The following is a 7861-nucleotide window of genomic DNA, read 5'->3' as shown; positions in this document are numbered from 1 at the left end:
TTGTCAATGAGTTCATAATGGAATAGGCTGAGTCCTTAATATAATATGACTGGTATCCTCATAAGAGAGAAGAAACACAGGGACACAGATGCACAGGAAGAAGATAGCCATGTGACAATGGCAGCAGAGATTGGAGTGATGCATTCCAAGCCAGAGAATGCCAAGCATTGCCAGCAAACACCAGAAACTAGAAGGAGCAAGGAAGGATTCTCCACTGCAGGTTTTAGAGGGTGCCAACACCTTGATTTTGGACTCTAGCCTCCAGAACTGTGAGATAATAAAATTCTATTATTTTAGGCCACCTGATTTGTGGCATTTTGTCACAGCAGCCCTAAGAAAGTGTCCCTCAGACATTTCTTTTCTTTTTCTTTTTCTTTTTTCTTTTTTTTTTTTTTTTTGAGATGGAGTCTTGCTCTTGTCACCCAGGCTGGAGTGCAATGGCATAATCTCGGCTCACTGCAACCTCTGCCTCCTGGGTTCAAGCAATTCTCCTGCCTCAGCCTGAGTAGCTGGGATTATAGGCACCCCCCACCATGCCCAGGTAATTTTTGTATTTTTAGTAGAGATGGGGTTTCGCCATGTTGGCCAGGCTGGTCTCAAACTCCTGACTTTGTGATCTGCCCACCTCGGCATCCCAGAGTGCTGGGATTACAGGTGTAAGCCACCATGCCTGGCCCCTCAGACACTTAAAAAAAAAAAATTCTTGGGGCTTCTTTGAGAATTCTTATTACTGACCTTGGTTATTCATTCCTGATTTATCTAATTCTGAGATCAGAGAAGTTGACTATTCACATATCTCAGAAAAAAAAAAATGTAACTAAAATTTGTCGTTAAGTTGATTTTATTTTAACGTGAATGTGCCCCAGTAGCAATGTACTAGCCCCTGAGCCATGGTTTATAAATGTCAGTCCCCCTAAGAATCCTTTGATGAAATCCTCATTCCAGGTCTGAAATGGAAAAAAAGTGAGCCTGGGACATTTTGTTGGATCAAAAAGCAACGAAGTGCTCAAAGACCAACCAAGACATGTCAAAAGATTACAGGAACCAGCTTGAAAGAGCTCCTGCTACCCAAACTTGGAAGAACTGGAGCAGCAAATAGAATAAAAGAATAATGATAGTAATGGATGATAACACAATGAATTGCCTAAAAAAATCCACAGTCCATGGTGATACTCAAAAGAAAGAGGGAGAGAGATCTTATAGAAATGTCAACTAATAAATGTGAAAGGAATGATAGTATTAGAAAATGATCATTTCGAGATCACATTTCACATCACATCAAAGCTGTGGAATTTCCTCTCTTCTAGGGGGAGCCTTGTGAAGATAAAGATGATTTAAGCTGGTGGAAGCCATGGATGTGGAACCCACGGATATGGAGTGCCAACTGTATAAATAACTATTTTACCAAGTTTCCTATGAAGATGAACAAGGGAACTGACTTGTCAAAGCACACACCAATGAGTAGAGGCAGAACTGGAATCAGAATCCAAGACCTCTCTTGCACCACCCAGCACATGAGGGCTCTCTCCATGGGCATACTCCTCCCTATCTCCCACTGACCTGCCCTGTGCTGTGGGTAATAGATGAATTGCAGTGGTCCTCAACATTTTTGGTACCAGGGACCGGTTTCATGGAAGACAATTTTTTCACAGATCAAGGGAGAACAGAGAGTGGCAGGGATGGTTTCAGGATGACTTAAGTACATTACATTTATCATTAGATTCTCATAAGGACTGTGCAACCTGAGCATGATGATTGGGTGATCACGTGCATGTGTGAGATCTGCCACCCTTGAACCTTGTTATGACGTTAGCACATTACCCATCTGACCTGAAAAAAAAGAGGAGTGCGCAACCTAGATCCCTCGCATGCGCAGTTCACAGTAGGGTTTGCGCTCTATGAGAATCTAATGCCACTGCTGATCTAACAGGAGGCAGAGCTCAGGCGGTAATGCTTGCTTGCCCACCACTCAAGCAGCCTGCTTGAGTGCAGCCCAGTTCCTAACAGGCCACAGACCAGTACCGTGGGGACCTCAGGTCTAGTGGACTCCAAGAAGGACATTGGAAGAAGGAAATGGAGAAACGAGCAGACTTCAGAATAGTATGAACAAGCCATGGAGTTAGATAATGTGAAAGTCTACTGGTGAGTCTAAGGGATCTCCCTAGATGTATTTCGGAGTAACCGAATGATTATAAGGAAAGCTGTAAACTGGCAAATTGGACTGAGAAAAATCTGCCAAAATGCAGAAAGAGGATAGTATAAATCCAAGTGCAAACAGAAGGGCACAGATCATTCTGGAATGTAGGTTCCTGGTTTCAAGTATTCCATCAAGCTTTGTTTCCTGATTTGGAGTTTGGAAACAGAGTCCCTCTAAACTTAGATGGAGTTGAATGCAGCATGAGGACTGGACAGTGAGTTTCCAAAAGGGAGAGAGCACAAAAAAGAGGCACAAACAAGCTGATCCCATGAAGGAGCCAAACACCAGATTTTGCCTCAACCTCCAGGAAACTTGTGAAATCACTGCCTTCTCTTTCTTCTAATTCTATTGATTTCACAACATCTTCTGGGCTTTTGTGTGAAACACTGTGCTTGGTGTTACAGGGATTGAGGGTAACAGGGCGTTGGGGGTGGTAACGAGGTGTTGGGGTGATATACAGAATAAATAAACTGAACGAGGTCCTGCCCTCAAATTTTAGTCTTATAGTAAGAAGCGATTCACACATTGGACTGTGATTTCCTGCCCACTGCTCAGTCTCCTGATTGCTCATTCTGCTTCTCAGCTTAGTCCTGGACAGATAGAGTGTGTAATGTGGGGGAGTCTGTGTCCATAGTCACTCAAAGATAACTCCTGACCGTGGATTCAAAAATGTGCATTATAAACTTTTTTTTAAATGACCATTTTGGAACCTATGATATTATCAATTCAGGCAGTGGATGCTAAAACTGTAAAGGAACCATATATTCACATGGACTCAAAGTATCGCTGCACAAAGGACTTGATAATTGTAAAGGGAGGAGTGGCAAGATATGGCAAACACCTCAATTGAGCGATCACACTCAGTAACATGCTATGTGCCTTCTGGTGTAACAGAAAAAGAGATACACACAATCTCATAAGTAGTGTTTGCACCAAAAATGTTTCCCCAAAGGTAATCGTGAGAAAACAATCAGGCAAATACAGAATATGGTACATTCCACAAGACAACTAGCTCGATCTCCTCAAACAAGCCAATGTCATAAAACAAAACAAAAAAAAAAAATGGTAGGGCAACTATTCTATATTAAATGAGACCAAAGCCATAACAACCAAATATAATGCATGAATTTGATCGGATCTCAGATTGAGGGAAAAAAAGTTATAAAAAAGACATTTGAAAGGAAATTTAATACACATTATACATCAGAATCATTGCTAATTTTCTTAGGTGTGATCATGCTGTCATGGTTTGGGGAATGACATTACTCTCAAGAGATGCACGCTAAAGTGAAACGTCACAATGTTTGCAATTTTCAAATGTCAACAATTGGTAAATAGAGATGAAGGATGTACAGGTGCTAATTGTATTATCCTTTCAACTTCCCTGCAGGTTTGAAATTTTTCAGATAAAATAGAGAGTGGAGACTTGAATGTGGCCTCAACGTTGCTTTTTTTTCCCTTCATGATGCTGGGTGTTAAAGCATTTTCCATGTCTTCTTAGACTATCTTTTCTTTCAAATAAAAGAAACAACACACACCTGGTCTAAGCCAAAGTATTGTTTCCACTGCCTGCAAGTGTGCAGGGATTTCCTCGTAGCAGCTGTCTCACTGGGAGCATTTCTGTTTCGGCACCTCACATGTTTGACATTATCTCATGGATGTAGGGAGCTTTGGGAATATGCACTGTCTCTTTGAAACTTAAAGATGAATCATTCTCTCAATCTCTAGGGAAAAAGATAATGCCACGGATTCCCTCACTGCTGTATAAGAAGGGGCCATGCCCAGCAGATTCCAGTAATGGCTTCTGAAGTTTATAACAGATGCCAAAGTGTGTTGGGAATACCACTGGGCTAAAGATTGGGAATCTCCTGGGGAACGTTATTTCACCTTTCAAGGCTTCAGTTACTTCATCTGTGAAAGGGAATGATTGCAATGAATGCTTTTAAAGTTCCCTTTCAGCACTAACGGTTTATCACTGGAGTTTCTGCTTCCCCAGACATAGCATCATGGCCCAAAAGAGAAAGCGAAGGGTCAGTTCTTCTCCTTGAGCACGGTCCTCAAATTCCTGGATGCTCCAACAGGGAAGCAGCACCCTCAGCCCTTCCTCTCGGGGCAAAATAAAAACATTCTTTAAGCCTAATCCACCACTGCACCTGGCCTACACCTACCTTTTTTCTAGAAACAAATGTGTCAGTTGGCAATTAGTGAAGCCGCAGAGGCAAAATTAATTCCACGTGTACTTAGCACACTATATAAAGAGAGGACCAAAGGAGGACCGTCTGTGCAGAATGTGGTTATCTGCTTCCTGTATTCTCTCCAGCTGAGCATTGTCTGTTGGCTATGGGACCCCTTGGAAAACTCTGATAGGGCAAAAGGAAAGGAGTTGACAGAAGATTTGGGCAGACATTGCAGAGGAAATGGGCAAACTTTCATTCAGGGTGTAGCCAGAGTGGAAAAAGATGAAAAGTTTAAGATGCCGGTGACAAATGGAGAAGAAAAAACAGATTTTTCTTTCTGGAGGCAGATTTGTTTCCACTTTAAGTTCAACGCCTTTATGCTATAATGGTATTTTCTATCTCTAGAAAAGTCATTTCTACGACTTTTATAATAAATAATGGTGCAAAAATATTTAAACTACATTCTTCCCTGGCTAACCATTCAAGTCAAGCAGAGCTCCACAAACTGTGATAGTCTCCAGCATCAGGAAGAACTAACTGCATTCTTTTTTTTATTTATTTTACTTTAAGTTCTGGGATACATGTGCAGAACATGCAGATTTGTTACATAGGTATACATGTGCCATGGTGGTTTGCTTCACCCATCAACCCGTCATCTAGATTTTAAGCCCCAGATGCATTAGGTATTTGTCCTAATTATCTCCCACCCCTTGCCCCCCACCACCTCCCTACAGGCTCTGGTGTGTGATGTTCCCCTCCCTGTGCCCATGTGTTCTCATTGAAGAAATAATTACATTCGTGTGTGTGTGTGTGTGTGTGTGTGTGTGTGTGTGTGAGACGGAGTCTCGCTTTGTCACCCAGGCTGTGCAATGGTGCAATCTCGGCTCACTGCAATCTCTGCCTCCCAGGTTCAAGTGATTCTCCTACCTCAGCCTCCCAAGTGGCTGGGACTACAGGCATGTGCCACCACACCCAGCTAATTTTTTGTATTTTTAGTAGAGACAGGGTTTCACCATGTTAGCCAGGATGGTTTCAATCTCCTGACCTCATGATCCACCTGCCTCGGCCTCCCAAAGTGCTGAGATAACAGGCATGAGCCACCATGCCCGGCCGAACTAACTGCATTCTTATGATTTGCTAGTCAAGTTCAGATTTGGCCAGCATGATGACATCCAGAAGTAGGCCTGGTCTACTTCTGAGGACACAGGCCAAATCAAACCCTCCTGTCTTTCCCATGACTTATGCAAGAACACATTTAAACAAAGGAAAAAGAAGAAACATTTCCACTTAAAGAAAAGAACCCATTAGAATCAATATTGTGAAAATGAACATACTGCCAAAGCAATCTACAAACTCAATGAAATTCCCATCAAAATACCATCATTCTTCACAGAACTAGAAAAAACAATCCTAAAATTCATATGGAACCAGAAAAAAAGCTCACTTAGCCAAAGCAAGACTAAGCAAAAAGAACAAATCTGTGGGCATCACATTACCTGACTTTAGACTATATTAAAAGGCCATAGTCACCAAAACAGCATGGTACTGGCCTAAAAATAGGCACATAGACCAATGAAACAGAATAGAGAACCCAGAAATAAAGCCAAATACTTACAGCCAACTGATCTTCAACAAAGCAAACAAAAACATAAAGTGGGGAAAGTATACCCTATTCAACAAATGGTGCTGGGATAATTGGCAAGCCACATGCAGAAAAATGAAACTGGATCCTCATGTCTCACCTTATACAAAAACCAACTGAAGATGGATCAAGGACTTAAATCTAAGACCTGAAACCATAAAAACTCTAGAAGATTACATTGGAAAAACCCTTCTAGACATTGGCTTAGGCAAAGACTTCATGACCAAGAACCCAAAAGCAAATGCAACAAAAATAAAGATAGATAGATATGACTTAATTAAACTAAAAAGCTTCTGCACAGCAAAAGAAACAATTATCAGAGTAAACAGACAACCCACAGAGTGGGAGAAAACCTTCACAATCTAAACATCCAACAAAGGACTAATAATCTAGAATCTACAAGGAACTCAACAAATCAGCAAGAAAAGAACAAACAATCCCATCAAAAAGTGGGCTAAGGACATGAATAGATAATTCTCAAAAGAAGATATAGAAATGGCCAACAAGCATATGAAAAAATGCTCAACATCACCAATGATCAGGGAAATGCAAATCAAAACGACAGTGCAACACCACATTACTCCTACAAGAATAGTCATAATGAAAAAATCAAAAAATCATAGACGTTGGTGTGGATGTGATGAAAAGAGAATACTTTTACACTGCCGGTGAGAATGTAAACTAGTACAGCCACTATGGAAAACAGTGTGGAGATTCCTTAAAGAACTAAAAGTAGAACTACCTTTTGATCCAGCAATCCCACTACTGCGTATCTACCCAGAGGAAAAAAAGTCATTACAAAAAAGACACTTGCACATGCATGTTTAGAGCAACACAATTCTCAATTGCAAAAATATGGAACCAGCCCAAATGCTCATCACAACAAGTGGATAAAGAAATTGTGGTGTATACATATACCATGGAATACTATTCAGCCATAAAAAGGAATGAAATAATGGCATTCACAGCAACCTGGATGGAATTGGAGACCATTATTCTAAGTGAAGTAACTCAGGAATGGAAAACCAAACAGTGTATGTTCTCACTCATAAGTGGGAGCTAAGCAATGAGGACACAAAGGCATGAGAATGATACAATGGACTTTGGGGACTCAAGGGAAAGGGTGGGAGGGGGCTGAGGGAACAAGACTACACACTGGATACAGTATACACTACACTGCTCAGGTAACTGGTATACCAAAATCTCAGAAATCACCACTAAATAACTTATTCATGGAACCAGATACTACCTGTTCCTCGAAAACCTATTGAAATAAAAATAAATACATGAATAATAAAGAAAAGAACCCAGTATTCAGGGAGTTCTGACCTTCGCAAGTGAGAGCTAAGGTGATTTACGGTGCCCCTGTTTGCATATTTTCTTACCAGTTAAATTAGATTGATCATGCACTACTCACCTCACAAATTTACTATTGTCATTGTATTTGTGGTTTAAAAAAAAAAAACTTTGGGCACTTTATATAGCTAAATAATAGGGGCAATCAGAGATCTATCACAGGAGAAGTCAAAGGGAAAGGCTATTTCCCTTGGATACTTATTGTTAGCCGTATTTATTTAAATCATTTGTTCTGTTTATTCTTTGCCCATCTCTTCCATTTAAATGTAAATTCCATAAAGATGGGAACTGTATCTGTGTTTTTCACCATTGAATCCCCACCCCCTAGCACATAGCACAAATGCAGTAAGTAGTAATGAAGGAGGACATGAAATTTTTAGACATACACAATCAGAAAAAATAAAAGTATGGTATGGTTCTTCATTCTTAAGTTTCTTTATTCACATCTTTCTTTATAATGCTGAGCAAATTTTTTTTGGTTTTCTTTAC

At 40.5% G+C, this 7861-nt stretch overlaps 1 pseudogene; it reads left to right on the top strand.

Moving 5' to 3' along the window:
- The first annotated feature begins 1720 nt into the window (after window positions 1-1720).
- LOC111522195 lies at window positions 1721-1831 on the top strand (annotated as a pseudogene).
- Window positions 1832-7861: the final 6030 nt, after the last annotated feature.

Source organism: Piliocolobus tephrosceles, chromosome 11, assembly GCF_002776525.5.
Source record: "Piliocolobus tephrosceles isolate RC106 chromosome 11, ASM277652v3, whole genome shotgun sequence".
In the NCBI taxonomy this organism is placed as follows: domain Eukaryota; kingdom Metazoa; phylum Chordata; class Mammalia; order Primates; family Cercopithecidae; genus Piliocolobus; species Piliocolobus tephrosceles.
The sequence above is the reverse complement of the archived record's forward strand: the minus strand, read 5'-3'. Positions and strand labels throughout refer to the sequence as shown.